General features: G+C 43.0%; 1 protein-coding gene across 3 annotated transcripts in view; it reads left to right on the top strand.

Annotated features, from left to right (window-relative positions):
- The first annotated feature begins 1,083 nt into the window (after positions 1-1,083).
- The window catches only part of SMAD1 (SMAD family member 1), an 81,706-nt gene continuing 63,994 nt past the window's right edge, over positions 1,084-18,795 (top strand). The window contains exon 1 of one of the 3 annotated variants that reach the window (XM_068542567.1): positions 1,084-1,354. The gene's annotated coding sequence lies outside the window, so the exon portion shown is untranslated. Of the gene's footprint in view, positions 1,355-2,110; positions 2,169-14,384; positions 14,556-18,795 lie in introns of those variants that run through there. The other 2 variants (XM_068542570.1, XM_068542568.1) reach the window with 2 other exon arrangements.

Below are 18,795 nucleotides of genomic sequence, written 5' to 3' on the forward strand. Positions count from 1 at the left end.
AGGCCCAAGAATTGACCTGTAAGTGCTCAAATCATTTAATGAAGAAATTAGCAGAAATATTCTGACCTATACATAAACAGTATTTTATGTGTTTTGGGGGACTTGTTGCATTTCCTTAGAACAATTAAACATGGAATGCAGAAATTAAAAAATAGTTAATAAATAAGAATTTTAAATGGAATGTGCACGTGTAAAAAGTACATGAACAATTGGAGAGTACCATTAATTGGATTTTTAAAAAAATATTGCTGGTAATGGTTCTTTTGGTACATGTGAAATTTATTCCTCAGAATAATTATTCGCCTCTAAACATAACTCAACATTATGGTAATTATCCAAGATTTCATGCCAGCTTCCAAGAGAGCTGGCCAAGAGAAAAATGAAATCTTATAAAAAAATATTTTCAATGTCTACGCAGATCAGGTATCTGGGAGCTAGTTCCTTTTTATTTTGGGAGGTTGGTGTCATCTAAAAGATTGTAGAAACTGGATCAAAAAAATTTAAAGTTCTATTGTGGCATCTGTCATTATTTGGAGCAGCGAGGTAACCAGCTGGAATCATTAGATCCCGAATTGGCATAAAACACACGTACTGATTCAGGGTTTGTTACAAGCACATGCAATAGTTACTAGGTTATCCATTTTTGGGTACTTGCAACTTCTGGGGCTTGCAAATCGTTAAGGAGTAAGCGAGGGGCAAGGAAACTAGACATAAAAAGGCGAGGCTCGAAAGGTAATTGTCAAAACGCACTCCACGCTTATAGAGCGGTTCGGTGGGCCCGGTGGACGTGTTCGAGGAACATTTCAAATAAATAAAAATTGAACTCGGAACTTCACCGGCAGGTAAGGTACCGAGTCCGCTCCCCCGGGACTAAAGGAGGCAGGGGCTGTGGTGTTTTCTCCTTAGAACCGGCGGGGCGTGGGGCTGGCGGCGCGGGAGGCGGCGCGGGCCCAGCGCTCGCGCCGGCGGGGACGGGAATTTGGAGAGGATCCCTGGTCGCGCAGCCGCGGCGGGAGCGGCAGCGCGCGCGAGTGCGCGTGTGAGCGAGCTAGAGAGCAGGCGGGCGGGCGAGTGCGCCGGGTATTGGCAGCTGAGGAGTGGAGGCTGGGCGGCTCCGACTCCCTGACGCCAGCGCGACCAGATCAATCCAGGCTCCGGGAGCGAGCGAGCGAGCGAGTGTGCGAGCGAGCGGGCGGGCGGGAGGAGGAAGGAGAGGCCGAGCCGCTGAGCCCGGGCCGAGGCGCGGGGAGGGACCCTGCGAGCGCAGCGCCCGGCCGGCCTGACCGGGGCCGCGGGGGACCCCGCTCGCCCGGCCAACGCGTGCGCCCGCGTGGACAGGCGCGCAGCCAACCCGGTAAAACGAAACAGACCCGAACCCAACTTTCCCCTCCGTCGCGTCCCCGCCCTCCCCTCGGCGCCCCCGGCTTCCCAGCGCCGCCGCCGCTGCTGCCGCGGGCTGGGGCGGGCGCGGGCCGGCCGGGTGGCCACCATCGCGCGCGGGGCGGGCGGCGCGGGCTGCGGCGGGGAGGGGGCTCTTCCCCGGGCGGGGCAGACCGGGGATTCCCCCCCCCCCCATGATGGCGCCTCCCGGCCGCTCGGAGGAGCAAGCCTGCCACCTCCTCCTCTCCTCGCGCCTGGCCAGCCGGGCAAGGCTCGGGCCCGTGTGCCCCCCGCGTCTTTGTTGGGTCTGCGGTGGAGAAGCCGCGTTCCTCGGCCCCCGGCCCTGCCCGCGGCCGGCCCTCCGCGGCCACCCTCCCCCTCCGCCCGCCGCCCGTTTCCCTTTCCCTTCCTGCAGCCGAGCCTGGGCCGTCGGCGCGGCCCGCGGTCCCATTGTGTCCCGCGCTGGCCCGGGCGACCCCTGCGGGAGTCGGAGGGCGGCCGCCGGCGCTGCCCTTTCCGCGGAGCGGGGCTGGCGTAAGGGGGACACCCGGTGCCCTGGGTCCCTCTGCGTCCGGGGCGGGCTACTTCCTGTGCCCCACTAGCGTCTAGGGGGTCGAGGTCAAGGAAAGTTCGCACTGAAATTCCCTCTCATTTATTCAAAGGTTTGGCGGCGGCGGCGGCGCGCGTAATTTTTTTTTTTCTCTTCCGCCTACACCCCCCGGAGTCTCCGAGTGTCGTCTCATTCCTTTCCCTTTCCCGGATTCGATTGCCTCACTGCATGTGTATTTGTGAGTTCGCTGTGCAGCAACTGTTCATTTACTCTGCGCCCGGTCTTTGTTACTGTTTCTCGGGGTTGTTTCTGCAGGAAGGGGGGGGGGTGGTGTAGGGTGTGAGAGAGACAGACGTGGGCTTGTTTTTCTCGTTGCTTAATATATATGAAGGCTTCCAGGGAGAGCGGTTCCCTGATGTACTTTGGGAAGGGAGGGGGAACAAATGCCTGCCGGATCTTACAACTACAGTAGCTGCGGCTTTTGTTTATTTTGCGGCGCGGACCATGTTTCAATGCACTTGCAAGATCCCCGGCCGGGCGCTTCCCTTCTGAAAATCGAGGCGCGTCTCCGAGCCCTCTCCCGAGAAAACATCGTCGTCGTGAGTGCTGTGACAGCCGGCCTCTTTCTTTCCCCTGAGGTTTCCTTGCCATTGTAGCTGAAATTTCACAGTAGGTGGAATGATACAGAAGTTGCCTGATATCTGTATGTGCTTCCTCTTACTGAAACTCCTAGCAAGCAGCTCAATCGCAAAATGCCTTTATTTCAGAACGTTTCTCGCTTCCATTACCTGCCGTGGATAACATGCCTGCATTCAGTAGCACAATGAGAAAACTGTTCTCTGCCCATGTTGATTTTTCATCTTGTTTCTCATTACCACTTGACGCTTTATTGGAGGTAGCTGAGCTGTATTGGAACCACGATTGAAAAAGAATCAGGGCAGAATCAATGTGCACTGCCCCGGGATTTTCAATTAGTATAAATAATTTTGCATCAGTGTTAATTCTGATGGAGGTGCCAGGCCTAAATATGCTGTAACTGATTTAAATGTTTGTCCTCCCCTCTCCCTCCCTCTTTCCCATTTGTAGTTATTTGATATTTCTGTGCAGGTGGTGTACATTTGTGTAATATTGCAGTTCTTAGGAAACTGTAACCAGGGTCGTGGGAGATGATTTTCTAGAGGTGGGTGATGTCTGAGCCTCTGGAGGATCCAGGCAGGATCGGGTTTCTTCTGACGGTAGGGATTTGTCCTTGATTTAGTTTTGACCCCTCCAACCGTAGGTATGTAACCAAATACATTTTTCCTTTTTGCAGTATCCTTTGGTTTTATACCCTTGAAGAGCTGATGACCTTTGCATTTTAGAGAAATGACAGTTTTTAGGCAATTTAAAATATTAACTTCTTACACCTCTTGGAATTTAATTTTTTTTTCTACTAAGTTCATTAAAGCATTAAGAGGAAGTAAGTCTCATTTTTCCAAATACATTTATTAGTTGAAAACTAAATTGCAGTTTGTAATTTTGATTTCTAGTAATTCTGGGTTTAGTAACTTGGTTAGAGTGGAAAAAGAATAAACTTGAGTGTAATTAGATGAGTATATTTAAGCTGCAGTCGCCTACATAATCAAGGCCAAGTTGTGTGTGTATAAAAGATCTCATTTGTGTAGTCTTACAAGGCTAATGGAAGCATCATTGAGGCTTTATAAATAATGTAAGTTGTGTATAATGTAGAGTCTCTAGAGACGGCAGAGAAAGCATCATTACCAGCCTTTTCAACCTGCTTGAGATCTTAAATTGATTTACAGCACTGAACTGGTGCAAAATGATACATCAGGATGACATGGGGTCAGCCTGTAAAAGTCTATGATGTCAGCCTATTAGTTCAGTCATCATAATTAAACCATATTACAGGGGCGGCTAAGCAGGAGTCTGGCGTTATCCTTCAGATATGGGTGGTACATGGATTTTGTTTATAGTGGAAAGGCCAAACTGGCAGGGAACGCTAGTGTTTCTGAAAAGGGGGAAAGGCTTACAGAACTCTGAACTTCTGAAAAAATTGAAGCTAAATTAAGGGATGTTCAGTCTGCATCGTCTAAGTAGCTTTCCATTTGGTAGTGGAGAAACAGATGCTTTGAGGGTGCCGATAAGGACCTTTGCAGCTCTGATCCATGCACTGAATCATGCTTCATGTGAGCTTGAATTTAACTTGGCCTTAGGGACCTTATAAAATATCAGAGGACCATATATTTCACATCTCTGATCCTTTTATTAACACTGAGTTGCACTGTATTGATGCAAACGCTGATACGTTATTTCTTTAATCATAGTTACCAGGTCTCCACTGGAAACAGAGATATTTGAATTGAACATATAAACAATTCAGGAAAAGAAGATTCTTATTTTTTGCTGAAATTTCTGGCAATCCTTATTCAATTTATGAGTCATCTAGGGCTGTGCTGTCCAATTAGGTAGCCATAACCATGTGTGGGTATTTAAGTTGAAATTAATTAAAATTAAATTAAAATAAAAATTCATCTCAGTAGCACTAGCCACAGTTCGCGTGCTCAGTAGCTAATGTGGCTAGTGGCTACCACCTTGGAGAATGTATGCATAGAAGATTCCCATCATCACAGAAGGTTCTGTTGGACAGTGCTGTTCTAGACCCTTCGCCTCTCCTCATCCTCACTTTCTACTCACCTTTCAGCTGCTTCTCTGCTTGTTACCTCTGTGGATGAGTTTGTGGGGTCGAAGGGAGAAAGAGATATGTCAATTAATTTTGCTACTTCCTAGTTGCTCTTGTTAAGATAAAAGTTTGGAAGTGACAGTTGAAGCTACTGCATAAAATGAGGTTGACTTTTCTGTCAATCATATTTATCATTGGTGTCATGGCTTCTAATTTGATTTAGAGCTTTGGGTAGGAGAAATAATTGTAGCTGATTTTTTTTCTGAGTTTTTACTGTGTCCTTGTTTTTAATACTCATATCTCATTTAAGCATCAAAACTTCCCCAAGTACTGTTGTTGTCACGTTTTACAGATAAGGAAACTGAGTTCTGAGTGATTCATTGTCTTGCCTCAGGCTACATAACTAGTGATTATATTCTTAGCCATGAAGTGAACAAGGCAAGCTCGCTCTACAGCCTCACTTTTCTAAAAAATTAATTAATTAATTTTTGGCTGCGTTGGGTCTTCGTTGCTGCGCGCGGGCTTTTCTCTAGTTGTGGTGAGCGGGGGCTACTCTTCGTAGCAGTGCGCGTGGTTCTCATTGCGGTGGCTTCTCTTGTTGCGGAGCATGGGCTCTAGGCGCACGGGCTTCAGTAGTCGCGGTGCATGGGCTCAGTAGTTGTGGTTCATGGGCTCTAGAGCGCAGGCTCAGTAGTTGTGGTGCACGGGCTTAGTTGCTCTGCGGCCTGTGGGATCTTCCCAGACCTGGGCTCGAACCCGTGTTCCCTGCATTGGCAGGCGGATTCTTAACCACTGCACCACCGGGGAAGTCCCCTCACTTTTAAATATATATATATATCTAGAATACCTGAATAATCATTGTTCTGCTGGGCTTTATTATTCTGGTATAGACATGACTTTGCTTTTATTTTTTAGGCTTTTAGACAACTTTGCCTTCTATTGTGCTTTTCTGGGCCATCTTCTGTTGTCTTCCTTTAAGTGCTTAAGAAAGGAAACATAATGTTAACACCTCTCTAAGCAGAACATAATTGGAAGACTAAATCTGACATAAAAGTAATGCATTTCAAAGCCAAATTGGTTTTATCTCTGCTTTTCTGGATTATTCTTGTCACTTTCCCCTTGCTTTTTTCTTGTATAATCACAAGCTGATTGTACTAAAAAAGAAAGTTCTAGTAGTTCAATTTATCTCATTAAAATTAGTCTTTTTTAGCTGGTAAACACTGCACCTTGAGATGCAAATAGTTCATTGAAAATTCCTTGGAATTTTTTTTCTCTTTTTACATTTATGTCTACTTTTGTATAGTCTTACAGTTCAGTCATTTTTATTTTTATTTTTTTTGGTCAGGGCTATTTAAGAATTTGATGAAACCCTGGATCCCCTATCACACTCCCATCCTCTAATCCAAAAATGCTTATATGCCCTGGTAAGCCTGTGTGTGCACAGAAGTACCCAAATTTCAGGCGAAGGACATCCATGGGACTGCCTTGCCAAGTGTGTTCATAAACACTGATTTGTAATTTCCTTTACAAAGAATAGAGATATTGAGTGTTAAAAGCTACTTTGACGTTCCTGTCAAGTTGAGCAATCCGAGGCCCGGGGAAGATAGCGGACTTGCCTGAAGTCACCCGTACAGTGATTGGAGGAGGGAAAGCCTGCGCCTGGATCAGTGTCATTGTCAAGTTCCCATTTGTTTGTTTTTTCCTTCCTCACTCGCTGTGCTCCTGGGCCTTTGGTCTGAGCATATCCAGTGTTAATTGGGGAGGGGAGGAAAGAAGAATTTTTTGGCACGATATTAACTTTTTGTACCCAACATTGTTTGAGCTGAGTATGAATCAAAAAGTCTGACAACCTCAGAGAGATGTTTTTTACAGATTAAAATTGATTTTTTTTTAATTTTAGAGATGGAAAAGAAACGCCTTATGCCTGATTTAGTCAATGGGACCTTACTAGGAAATGGTAGATCCGAGATTCTACGAAGTTCAAATTAAATCAGGCAAGTCTGCTGTACAAATCTCCTCTTTTGGCTCTCAAAAACAAATCATATTCCTAACCAAAAGTCAGAGATTGGGGTATTTAGGGAAGGAGTTAGGAGGTACTAGGGAGAGAATTGGAAAGGTCTAAGGAGAAAAGGGATAATTTAAATATAAAAATTTAGAAATGAAATATAAAGTTATAAAATGACATTGAGGCTGATGAAGTATTCTGTGTAATTGTACTTCTGTATGTGGTTTTTCTTTTCTTTTTTTAAAACTTACTATTACCGGTTTATTATGAAAGGATATAACTCAGGAACAGCCAGATGGAAGAGATGCACGGGGCAAGGTATGGGGGAAGGGCGCCTTGAGCTCCATGCCCTCTCCAGGCTCCCCATCCCCATATCACCTTGATGTGTTCACCAGCCTGGAGGCTCTGGTCTTCATTTTTGGTACCAACATTAGCAGGAAGTGCTTTGATAACAAATAGAGGCATCTCCATTTTGCCTCGAATTGAAAACTGTTGACTCTTTCTCCCCCTTTTCTGCTATTAACGTCGTATTGCAACTATTTAGGCTAATCTGGTGACCTGTCATCTGATTTGCTGCAAAAATACCTGAAGTATTTTTAATACTTCTGGAGTTACTGCCTTTAAAAAAAAAAACAAAAAAAAAACTAAGTTGCATGAATGTATTTACTTAAAATCTAAGTCAAAATCTTCACTATGGTGTTCATTATTAAAATAATGTCAGTTTTAGAGATGTACTACTAGTCCTAGGCAAAAAAGTAACATTTACAGCTATTGCTCGCTGACTTGCAGAAATGAGCGGGCCCTGTAGAACATTCATTTGCATAAGGAAAGCTGTCTTTCAGATGGGAAAAGCCAATCTTTCAAAAACAGTTCAACTCCAATGGCTGCATCGGGTTTTTAGGCTGATACTGGGAACTGCAGTATTTGAGCAGTTTAATCTAACATCTTTGTGATTTTTTAAAAATTAATTTATTATTTTATTTTTGGCTGCGTTGGGTCTTCGTTGCTGCGCGCCGGCTTTGTCTAGTTTTGGCGAGCGGGGGCTCCTCTTTGTTGCGGTGCGCGGGCTTCTCATTGCGGTGGCTTCTCTTGTTGTGGAGCACGGGCTCTAGGCACGAGGGCTTCAGTAGTTGTGGCACGCAGACTCAGTAGTTGTGGCGCACGGGCTTAGTTGCTCCGCGGCATGTGGGATCTTCCCGGACCAGGGCTCAAACCCGTGTCCCCTGCATTGGCAGGCGGATTCTTAACCACTGCGCCACCAGGGAAGCCCTGTGATTTTTTAATGAGCTAAAATCAGAACTTTAGAGAACATTCCCTCTTGAAGATAAAGCATCAAACTCTCTAAGGTTTGAGGGAATCTATACCTGGCAATTCTCCCAAATCTCTCTGCTTGGTTCCTAGTGTTCACATAGGAGCCTTATATAGAACCCAGGTCTATGGTTGGTGGATTGATTTCTTAACTAATTTTCTTGAGACAAACAAGCCTGGATTTCAAGGAACACATACAGCATACACAGCAGTTACTTATGCATCTATATGCTTTTGAGCTCACGATGAAAATAAATATTCACTATGTCATGTTTGCGAAAAGGAGGATAGAGGGGTCTAGCTTTTGATTCAAAAATATATTTATATGTGTAATTTTTTAATGCTTTATTTGTAGTTTCCCCTTCAGTTTAGGGCAGCTGTACTATATTTTTTCCTACAATTCCAGATAGTTAGGGTATAGTTACTCAAACTGTTCATTCATTTTCCTCTCCATGTCTATCTTTTGTGGTTTCTTTGCGGTGTGCTTATGCAAAGTGGAAGTATTTCAGACCTTTATAGTTTTTTTTCTTTCAGTTTCGAATACCACAAGAAGAAAAGGGAACTAATTATCTTTCAAGTATTATAATTAGGCATTAAATTAAGTCATTATTTAGTTAGCTAAATGCAAGATCTTTTGTTTAGATTGAAGGAAAACATGTCTTTTTAATGGAGGAGAGGGGTATTAAATATCTCCTTATTTGATAATTTTGATGCAGTGTGGTAATGAGCATATGCTTCACTTAGTGAGTCTGTTAGTTCAGAGTGGCTCAGTAATTAGTGAGGAGACCCACAAAAATGAAAAATTAAATGCAACATCACAAGTTGTTGCAGGGTAGTATAGGGGTAAGTTGTACAGACAGTTCACATGAGGCCCACTGTGGTGTGGAAGGATGTGTGGGTTTGCGTAGGGAGAAGGAAGAGACATTTGGGCAGAGTAGCGGCGTGGAAGACTCAAGGTAACCAGGAGTGTTGGGAGCAGCGCTGTCCGATAGAACTTTCTGGAGTGATGGAAATGTGCTGTGTCTGTGCTGTCCAGCACTGTAGCCACTAGCCACAAGTGGCTGTTGTGCATTTAGAATGTGGCTAGTGCAACTGAGGACTGCAGTTTAAATTTTCATTAGTTTATGTTTAAACAGCCACCTGTTTAACAATGAGCTATCACATTGGACAGCACAGATCTGGAGGCCAGTCTGCAGCTCTGCCTGACCACAGAGAGTATTCCTGATGGGGTCCCGTATGGTGAGCTGGGAGAGGTGTTTGGAAAGGTTGAGTTGAGGATGAGGATTTGAGGGCCTCAGCGTGCCAGAATAAGGAAGCATGGGGAAGTCACAGAAGGTGTTTGAACTTGCAGTTTGGGTTGGAGAGGGTAGAGCCCATATGCCAGGAGATTGATAAGAAAGCGCTTTGAGTTCTCTCTCTCTGATGGGGTGGGTTTTGTGAGTGAAAAGACACCTGGTGGTTATTTGGCTATAGAGTAATGGGAAAGAGGGGTGTCACATTATTCTTAAGTTTCCAACCTCAGTGGCTGGAAAATTAATAAAGCCTTTACTTAAGAATAGAGAAGAACTGGTTGTGGAAGGAATAAAAATTCTGTGAATGATAAATTAGAATTGACAGGTTGAATTTAAGGTGGGGTATCTAAGTATTCTACAGGCAAGTTGGAGATACATAACTAAGCTAAAGCCTAGGGAAGGGCTCGGAGCTTTACGTAGATGCCAAGTAGTGATCTGTTGGGAATGATGGTGGAACGTCCAGGAATGGATGGGTATTTGGAGAGGATCATGAACAGAGAAACAGAGAGCTGGTGGGTTGAATCTTCCATTGATGCCCACAATTAGGAAGTGGTAGAAAGGAGAGAGGCATGTTTGAAGTAGACAAAAGAAGGAACTGGAAGAAGGGTGTGGGGTCAGAGGAGAAGTTAAACCAGGAAGCCAAGGGAAGAGAGAGTCCAGAGGAAGGTTCAAAGGGGGCACATGTTGTATGGTTCAGGGTGAAGGAGAGAAGGTCAGGGTAATCAAGTGAATGCAGCTGAGGTGAAGAGACTGAGTATATTAAGAAATGAGAAACAGTCTTCTATGCCCTCGAGTGACTTATGTTCCAAAATTGATGAGACGACTTCTTATTTGAAGGTTGAGGGAAAGAAGTTAATGGACAGAAAGCAATCAAAGATGATGGAGTTAGTGATCTGGAGCGCAGGTGACAAAATATGAGTCATGGTAAAGAGGGAGATTGTCTGAGAAGGAAGCAGAATGGGGTCCGAGAGAGGAAAGCAGATGGCACAGAGCTCCTGTCAACTTGCGCTGGTTTTCCCAGTAGTGTCGGAGGCAAGTCAGTCCCTTCATTGGGATGGTGAGCCGGGAGAATCAGAAAATGGTACTGGAAGTTTAAGAATAATGGACAAGTTTTGGAAGAACCATTGTAGGTGATGTGCCAGGAAATCTATGGCGAATTCAGAGGCTGAACAGTGGGAGGAAGCCTGGGGTGAGGTTTGATGCAGCTGTAGAGTAGACTAGTAATTGTTGCTTTTTAGTGTAACTTGGTGGCCTGAAAGTAAGATTGGAGAGGAATGTTGGCAGAGATGATTCTGGCTGAGGGATAGAAAATAGGCTAAGAAATGAGGTTCTAGAGTCAGGTTGCCTGGGTTTAAGTCCCATCCCCCAACACTGACTTGCTCTTTTATAACTTTGGGAAAGCTGCCATTAACTTTTTTTTTTCTAATTTTTTTTTAATTGAAGTATAGTTGATTTACAATGTTGTGACCGTTAACTTTTGAACCTCACTTTCCTCATCTGAAAAATAGAGATAATAGTATCAGCCGCAGGGTTGATAGAAAGATGAGATGAGTTATCCTTCCATATTTCATCTAAGATGCTGTTAATCGTAAGATGTTATTTCATGTACTACTGAGGAAAAAACCATCATTTAGGCACAACATACCACTGATTGTAAATTTCCTGGTTAGGAGAGGGTACATCTTGCAGTCAGTGAAGTACAGAATACATAAAGGACCTAGCCTAGGACCTGGCACATAATAAGCATTTGGAAAATGTTAGCTATTTAATATTTGTAAGAGTCAATGTGATTGTAGGGTCTAGAATGTTAATGAGAGCAATATCGAATCCAATCTAGATAAGGGGTTACAGGTTATAAGGAGTCTAATGGATTAAATGAACTGAGAAGGGTTAAGCAATGGGAATCCCGGTAATGAAATTGTGAAATGGCAAGTTTGGGAATTTGTGGATGGAGCGTTTCCCTGACAATGCCAGCTAAAGGTTTTTAAGAAAAGTATAGTAATTGAACTAAGAGAAGAATGCCCTTTAATGATTTTAAAAAGCTATTTAAAGTTGCCCAGAGCTTTTCAAAGTAAGTATTGTGAATTTATCTATGGATTTTTCTTACACTATTCATTAGTGTTAAAAAAAATTTTTTTTCATTAGAGAATACACACTCAGTGAAGAAAGATTCCGGCATGGATTCTTGTCATAGTGTCAGAAGGAAAGGGGGAGATGGATTCTCGATTGTCATTGATTGAGTGAATTGTCATTTTCAAGAGATGGGGATACGGGGGCGGGGGTAGTACTAATAGATGCCTGTAGAGCTCTTTTGTTTTGTTTTTTGTTTTTTGTTTTTGGCCACACTGTGTGGCATGCGGGATCTTAGTTCCCCCACCAGGGATCGAACCCTTGTCCCCTCCTTTGGGAGTGTGGAGTCTTAACCACTGGACCACCAGGGAAGTCCCTGTAGAGCTCTCTTAAACATGGCTCTGAAGGCAGAAACCATAAAGGAAAAATTTATAGGTTTGACAACATTTATGTGACCAAACACACATTCTTGAATGACCACACACAAAAATACAACCTTGCAAATTTGCAGCAAGTTACTCTTCTTGTAAAAAACTTTTTAAATCAATAGGAAATACCACCCCTACAGAAAAATTGGTACATGGACCTGGAGAGTATCATACTAGGTGAAGTCAGGCAGACAAAGACAAGTATCATATGATATCACTTGTATGTGGAATCTAAAAACATGATACAATGAACTTATTTACAAAAGACTCACAGACGTAGAAAACATTTATGGTCACCAAGGGGGAAAGCGGGGGAGGGATAAATTAGGAATTTGGGATTAACAGATACACACTACTCTATGTAAAATAGATAAACTACAAGGATCTACTGTATAGCACAGGGAACTATACTTAATATCTTGGAATAACCTATAATGGAAAAGAATCTGAAAAAGAAAATGTGTGTGTGTGTACATACACCTGAAACGTAAATCAAGTGTGCTTCAATTAAAAAAAAAATAAATGAAATTCTGGGCTCCTAAACAAATTGGTAAAGGACAGGAACAATTCACAAACGAATGAAATGCAAACTACTAATAGACATGAACTGTTCTGCTGAGTTCTGGATGAGACTCTTCACTGGAATGGGGACGATGTCTTCTCTTTTACTTTATTGTGTAATTCTTTGTGGAGCAGGAAGGATCAGTCTGGGGAAACTGGGCTTTTCTCACTGAAGGAAAGGAAGCCAAAATTTCCCTGCCTCCTAAGAGAAGCTGAGGTCACAAGGAGGTACCCAATGAATGTAAGCTGGAGTTATAAGAGACAGGCCATCTCCATCCCATTTCCTTGATGTTGCCGCATTACCCTCATGACATTGGGCTAGGAGTCTCCTCATTAGAATGTGAGGTGTTCCCAGCGCTTTAGGGGCTCTCAGTTCTATGCAGGTTGTCAACCAGCTGGCATGATCGGTGAACCTTAAGGATACCAGTACTCCATAGAGCACATCGAAATGGGCCTCTTTCTCTCCCACCTGAGTCGCAGTATTAGATTTGATTTGTAGTGGCATTTTCGTATTCATATGAGACACAGTGATGGTCTTAGAGCATGGTTTTGCTTATTGAGCTAGACTGGTTCATAAGGTATTGAAATAAGAAGTTCTCCCACATAGTAAAACCTCTTATAAAGTGAAGAAAATTTAAAGTTAGGCATTAGCATTTGATTTCCCAGATTGTCTCTTAAGGGTAATAGTTAAGGTCGTGGGCATAAGAAAGGCTTCTCATGTGCTGCCCGTAAGGTGGTTATTGGTAGGGTCCTTACCTAACCGAAGTACACCCAGTCTTACCTCGGCCTTGAGTTTTTACCTGGCCACTAGACAGAAGAGGATTCATCAGCATCTTCTGCCCCACCATCTCCTCTCTCTTAAGTGATCTGCAAATATTTCAGAGTTGGGGGAAAACAAGGCTTTTGAATTTCACCCCCGGGCTTACCACCAATTTCAGCCACAGGCCAGTTACCCCCGCCTCTTCTTTCTTAAGTCCCTTCAGAGGACGGTGGTTACTGAGAGTAGGGGGCCGGAACTGGTACGCATTGGTCAGAGCCGTCCTTCAAACTCTTTAAGCAAAGTTGGGGAGGGAGGACGAATGCCGGCAGCACGAGCCTTAATTTTATCAAAATGGGTCTTTAATTTTATGGGTAGCTTTGTGTGAAAGGGAGTGGTAATGCTACAGTGAGTGTTGCTTTAGGAAGTACACCTTTAGCCCTGTGACAGCTCAGCACAGCTGCCTGTACATAGCTTGCCCTCCCATCTGTTACAGCTTCCTGTTTTGCTTTGTGTCCGTTGCTGGCTTTGCAGTCTGCATAATTAATAACAACCTCTTTATTTTCCCAGTGTTCGTGTTTGTGTTCTCAGGACTTCTATTCAGTTTGTTCAAGCTCGAGAGAACGTCTGATTGGTTTCAAATGGCCTTCTGTTAAACTGTGAGCAAAATTAATTTGATTATCCTTGAAATGATTGGCATCCAAGCTGTATTTATAGCATTTATTTGCATGGAAACACTGAAGAGTTCTGTCTTGTCACACTGTGCAGGCTGAGGTGTTGATCTGTATTCCAGGAAAGCCTCCTTTAAAATTGGTGCATCCTCACTGAGCAGTTCTGCTTTTTGTTGAGCCAATATTAATCAATTCAGCAAATGTTTCATGCATCCAGCGCTGGGCTCTGTTTCGGGGAGGGAGAGAGAAACATCTAAGTCAGTTTTTGCTGTGCAGAAGCAATCTTAACTGGTAAGAGGAGACTATGATTATATGAAAAGCTAAATAACGAGCCATCGTTATTCATGTTATAGTGTCTTATTTTGAGTGTTTTTCTTCAGTAATTGGGATAGCCTTTCAGAATCAAGGGATTAGGAAAGAAATCTGATGTAGTTGGTAGAGCTCCTGCGCCGTGCCCACCTCCAGCTTAGTGGATTCTTTCAGCAAGTTTTTGAGCATCTCTACGTATACTTCTGTTCATAGTGTCTCTTATAGAGCTTGATAAAGTTGGGGTAAAGGGTCATAAATATAGGATTTGCACTGAGATTGTAACTTTGAGGAAAAATACGAACCTGCTTGTCTAACGTGGCTTCTGTTTTAATAGCTTTTATTACAGTTATCTTATTCATTCTTTAGACTGAGTTCCTTGAGGGTATGTGGACAGTATCTTCACGATCTTCATGTTAGCACAGTGGTTCTCACTTTGCACATCAGAATCCTGTGAATGACAACCACCGCAAAAATGCCAGGGCCCGCCCCTGGGGAGGTCTGGTTCCAGGGTTACGGTTGGGGAGCTTTTAAAGAAGCACCACAGGTGAGTCTAATGTACAACAGCATTGAGAACTGTCGGCTTGACACATGGTAGTGATGAGTGAATTTTTTCATTTTGATGTGTTTAAAAACATGTCAGGAGATAGGACCTGTGGTATGTTGTAGGTCTGTTGTGAATATGAACTACGTCTTTGATACCCAGCAGCACTTGGTGCTGGGTGATACCTGTTCTAGGTCCTCCAGACGACCCAGGTAGTTCTGAGGGTTAACTTTTGCTCCCCCTTTTTTAATTTGAGGAGAGAAGAGATAGAAAGAAAGGATATGTGTGTTTGAGAGCTTTCGCTTTTCCCTTCTTGAAGGAATCAGCAATTCCCTGTGTCCTAGAGTCTAGAAGTAGAGCTAATAAATAAAGCTGTTGCGACCTGGGGCACCAAGAGCGCAAAGAGAAGAGGAGAGAAGAGCGTCAGCGGAGGTGATCTGGCGGCGTCTGGAGGAGTGCTTGGGTGTCACAGCTGGGCGGGGGCAGGGCTGTTTCCACCAGCAGGTATGCTGCCAAATGTCCTGAAATGCCGAGGTTGAGAAACCCTGGAATAGGGGATAAGGAAGGGGACTAGGAGGCAGGTAGGATACTGAAGTGGTAGCGTCACAGACGGCTGTTCCTGCCACACCCGTATGCCGTTTGCTGTGTTAGCCCCTCTCCCAAATCCTCTAGAGTCAAGAGCACTGTTTTTTGCCCTTATCTGTAGATAGGATTGTGACTGCCAGCTGTGATTGAGCCGTTAAAAATTACCTATAATAAAATATGGTACTTGAAAGAGTCCTTCAGCTATTTTCCATCTCTACATTTGCTTGAATGGGACAGTATTAATTCACACACAAAGAAATGAGCCAGTAATTTTTGTTCTGTTTTGCTTATGTTTTCAGTAAAGGATACTAAGAACAATCAGTAAAACTGGAAAAAAAAACATTAAAAAAATAAATCCAATAAAGCAATCAATCAATCCATCTCTGAGACAACCAGAATAAAAGGAAAATTTCCAATCTTAACAAAGGCTATCTACTAAAATCTTACTTTTTCAACTGCTGTTTCTTACAGCATCATTTATAAAGGAGGAGTTTGAGGCAGCGCAATTGTCTCCCTTTTAGGAATGGATAAGAAAATACAGTCTATACGTCTTTTTTTTTTTTTTAAAACCACTACACAGTAACTGGTAAAAATAAACTAGATTTAAAAAAAAGAACAATCAGTGGGAATGTAAAGAAAATGAATTTCTTAAAAGGAGTTTAATTTTAATATTCCGCAGCTTCATCATAAGAAAAGAGTATTAAGAGATGAACACATACGTGGGCTGTTGGTGTGAGGTAGTGGTGCCAATTTCCTTGTGTCCTTGTTGAGTTATAGCTTACAACTACTTATCCCTATTCTAGGCTGTTTAGATTAAAATGAATTTAATTTTGTCATCGCTGCCCTGATAAAACTCTTGGTTTTTTCATGTTCTAGGAAAGTGGCAAGATGCCAAGAAGGAAAGCAACAACGAAAACAAAAATAAGTTGGGGAGAGAAGGAACCAGGGGGATTAAAGTAAAACCATAAGCACATTCTTGCTTGTCAGTCCCTCTACTTTATGCATGAGACAAAGGAGGAGGTTATTTAGGAGAAGCAGGGTGGTAGAGGGGTTGCCTTGGCAAGCCATTAACCTTTCTGCACCTCGGTTTCATCATCTCTAAAATAGTCTCTACGTCATAGGATTCCCATAAGGATTAAAGAGAGGGAATAGGTATAAAGTGCTCAGGACAGTGTGTGGTGGTGATGGTGATGACGAGGACGATATGAGAATGATCTTTTATTCCCTCTGAATACTTGAGCTGTGTTGGAAACTGACAGAGACCATGGATACACTCTTGTGTGATGTCACCCATAGAGCCACCTGCGTGACAGTCCTCTCTCCCTTCGAAGTGGGCGGTGATGAGGATGAGAGTTTATGGAGTCCTCAAACTGGGGTGTTTCAGACGTTCTGTAAAGACTGTTGCCAATAGAATGAATTTCCAGAGGAGGAGAAAGTGATTTATGTGACGAAATATGTTTTTAAGTTTTTATAACGTAATAAAACCATTATAGTTAAGTCTCTGTCATCCACGTATAGATTTTTCCACAGCAATATTTGAATCTTGAGCAGGCATTTCTTTAGAATTTACTACGTTCTCAGAGTATATAATAGTTTTCTGGTTAGTGTAAGCAACATGTGGTAAGGAATTAAAAGTGTTCTTTGATAAAAGCATAATACATATTCGAAAAGCAATGGTTAAGTTTTATTAAGGCTGCTTTGGATAATCCATTCCGTGGTTCATCCCCACTGATGCAAGTGGTTGATAGTCAGCTGAACTCGTTTGGATTTCCACATCAGGGTAGGCAACACAAAGCCCAAGATGCACAGGAGATGTAGTTGTGGTAAAGAAATGGCAAAGGTTTTTGGCCACTGTCCCTTAGATAAACAGCCTGAACACGTCCTGTGACTCTATCACAATCAACCTGATAATAACGGTTCTTCAACCCCCAGCCCCCCATAACGGTGAGCAGGGTGATGCTGGGAACTGTTTCATACCCATTTTCTTCCTACTGCACCTTTATGTTGGGGATAAGCACTTAAAGTACTGTTCAGTTACATAGTGAATTGGTGGAGACTGACGCCTCTTAGTAGTTGAACGTACTACAAAGGAGAACTTGTGTTCTGAAGCCTTCTAAGAGCGCTCTGTTTATTAGGTGTTTCCATCTCGATTGGTCAGTAACTCACTGAGGGGAGGTTAATGGATAGAACTGACTGAACAAGTGATCTGAGGCAGAAGAGATCTAGATTGATGGTGCTGGTCTCACCTAATTCTATAGGTGATGCTTGTATCCACAGCATTGTTTTCCTAACCCAGTGAAAGACGAGCATCTGCTTCTTTTCGCTCTTAGTTGGAGGGAGCTCTTACTGTTCTGGAAGAGGGCTGCTTCTCCTCTGAGGTGGCCGAGTGAATGTCTGTAAGTCCAGCTTAGTTTTTGGCAGATTGAAAACAGGATGTCATTGATCATGGAGGAGAGTGAAATCTGGCTGATCTCAATGTTTGTTTCACTGGTTATGTAAACTTTGATTTTGAGAAGTTATTTTATTCTTCCAGATAACAGATTTACATACTGGACAAGGGACAGGACCAAATTGCTCTTGAGATATTTGAGTAATACAAAACATTTCTTTGGTAAGAAATTCATGCCCTGAAAAATTGGAAGGAGATTTGAATTGTTAATGGAAAGGGGACCAGGAACTAGAACGGAGAGGAAACTGACTTTTTGTTATAATATGCCATTTTGTAAAATTGAATTTTTTGATCATATGGCTGAATTGTATAATAAAAAAATACATTCCCACCCATATCATATTCACCCAGAATTAGGTCATATATCCCAACCCCATATATCGGAATACATTTCTCTGAAAATCCTAGTTCAGTGATAATTCCATTCTGTGCAGAGACACTTTCTATTATTTTTTTTCTTCGTAAAACCATAAATCTTGTCACCTGTTGGTCATAATACTGTCTCCTGGAGCCGTGTAGAATAAACCTCTTACCTACTTTCAGTTTTTATGTGTTTTTATTGTTAGAGTCTTAAAATTGAAAACCGTAATTGGTTGTAAGTAAAAATGGTCTGCTTTCCTGAACTCCCCTCCTGCCAGCTCACTCCTAAAGGTAACCACTTGTTCAGGTTTGTTTATTTCCTTCCAGGCTTTTAAAGGTGTGCATATATTATACATGTGCAGGTTTCGTTTCTATTTGTGTTTTTAAAATGGGATTGTACTATATGTATGGTTCTCTAGCTTTTTTTAACTGAACAATTATAGTATGGTTTTCTTCCCATGTTAGACATGAAAGGCTGTCCTTCCCCCCCGCCCCCTTTTTTTTTTAGCAGTTACATCATTGTCGGATGTACTATAATTTATTTAACCATTCCATTATTGTTAGATACCTGGGTTATGTGGAACATGAATGATCAACACAGATCAAATGCATCTGAGGCTGCTGCTTCCCTTGTAGCTGTTTCTGCGGCTGTTTTCTCTCCTCACCCTCATACCACAGGGCCTGCTGGAGGCAGGGGCCTCCTAACTGTCTCCTGCAGACCATTCTTCCACCATCCTCCATAAAAACACCCACCTTTGACTGTCCTGTCAGGTTATACCACACTTCCCCTCCGTGTTACTCACTTACTGCCTCACTACCCATCCTCCACCCTCATTCCTACAGGAGTTT

Source organism: Eschrichtius robustus, chromosome 4 (assembly GCF_028021215.1).
Source record: "Eschrichtius robustus isolate mEscRob2 chromosome 4, mEscRob2.pri, whole genome shotgun sequence".
Classification (NCBI taxonomy): domain Eukaryota; kingdom Metazoa; phylum Chordata; class Mammalia; order Artiodactyla; family Eschrichtiidae; genus Eschrichtius; species Eschrichtius robustus.